The following is a 1741-nucleotide window of genomic DNA, read 5'->3' as shown; positions in this document are numbered from 1 at the left end:
TAGTATGACAAATCAGAAAAAACCCGGTTTGGGGGGCCCCCGGGGAGAGGGGGGGGGTTCCCGGTTGCATGGGAAAGGGCAGGGGATTCGGGGCTGGCGGCCACAGCCCTTAAAAAAGGGCTGGGGGTTGGAGATGAGTTTTTGGAGGGGGTTTTTCTTTAAAAAAAAGGGGCCCGTTACTGGGGTTCAAAAGGGGTTTTTTGAGGAAGATTTGGGTTTTTTGGGCCGGTTTGGGGGTTTTTCTCTTCGGGGGGGCGGGGGGGGGCCCGGGGGGACCAAAGTGGGTTCCAAAGGGGTTTTAGGTTTTTGGGGAAAAGGGGAAGGGGGAAGGGGAAAAAGGGGGTTAAAGCCGCCCGGTTTTTCAAAAAGAGGTATTTGTCCATTTTTCCCCACATCAAAAAGGGCGGGAGAACGTGGGGTCCGGGGGGGGTGTTGGGTAATCCCGCCCAAAAACTTTTTGGGTTTAAACTGTTATTGGGTTTTTTTTCCGGTGTATCGGGTTTTATTGCGGACGGAGTGAAGGGGCAAAATTTTTTCCATGGCGGGGCCCAAACGGGAAATATTTAAGAAGGGCCGGAGGGGAGTCTTAAAACCCTTAAGAAATTCTCCAGGGTTTTTTGGGTTAAATAAGGGGGAAAGGGGAACTACCCTGGAGAGTTTGGAAAGCCCTTTAAAGCCGGTTTTTGCATTTTCTTAAAACACCCTTTTTTTGATGCCCGGGTTTGATCCAGAAGGTCAAGTTTTTAAAATAAAAGGTGATGGTGAAAAGGGTTTGGTTGGGGGGGGGGTTTGGGGGAAGCAACGAAGGGGAGAGGAGGGGGATGTTCCCCGAACCCACAACCACCCGGGTTTTCCAAAATCCAAAATTTCCACTTTCCTAAGGGGGGGGGGTTTTTCCCTTTTTGGGGGAAAGGGCGGTCCTTCCCCAGTTGGTTGTTTTGGAAGGGGGGGAAAGGGGTGTAGAAGGAAAGTAAGCTAACCTTCGTTTCCCTTGAACCGGGGGGTGGGGGGGGTGGCCCCTGTTTAACGGTTTTTTTATTTTGGGGAGCAGGGAAAGGGTCGTTTGGGAAAAAGGATGGGGATTTTGGCTGGGAAATTTTGGGGAAAGGCCCAAGGGGGGGGTTTAAATGCAGTGGGGGGGTTGGGGCCTTTTTTGTTCCCGGGGGCCAAATTTGGGTGGTCCCCTTTAAAAGTGACGGCCTCCCCGAACCCCCCCATTGGTGGGGGGATTTTTTTGGGGAAAAAAGTTTTCTTGGTCCGTACTGGGGTTCAGTGTTTGAAATTTTTATAACTTTTTTTTTTAAAGGGGCTTTAAAGGGGTTAAAAGTACCGGGTTTTTTTTTTTCCTTTGAAAAGGGAACAAGGTGGGAGAGTGGTTTCCAATTTTTCCCCCAACTTCAAAGCGTTGAGAACGGGTAATTGTTTTAATAGCCCCCAAAGTTTTATGGAATTTTTGGGGGGTGTACCTTTCTAACTTTTTATGGGAGGGGGTGTCAGTAATTAACATTGTGGCCGGGGTTGAAGTTGGTTGGGCCGGTGGTTGAAAATTTGGTTGGGTTTTTGTTGGGGGGGTTTTGGGAATTTGGGTTTTAAAGTAATTTGGGGAACAATTTAATTTTTTAAAATAAAAAAGATAGGAAAATGGATAAAAAAAGTTAGGGGATGGGTGATGATAGCAAGGTTTTTTGGGGGGGGCCCAGACAAATAGATAGAAGAAGGGGAAGGGAACCCCCCCCAAAAA

The sequence above is a fragment of the Penaeus monodon genome, chromosome 19, assembly GCF_015228065.2.
Source record: "Penaeus monodon isolate SGIC_2016 chromosome 19, NSTDA_Pmon_1, whole genome shotgun sequence".
NCBI lineage: Eukaryota > Metazoa > Arthropoda > Malacostraca > Decapoda > Penaeidae > Penaeus > Penaeus monodon.
The sequence above is the reverse complement of the archived record's forward strand: the minus strand, read 5'-3'. Positions refer to the sequence as shown.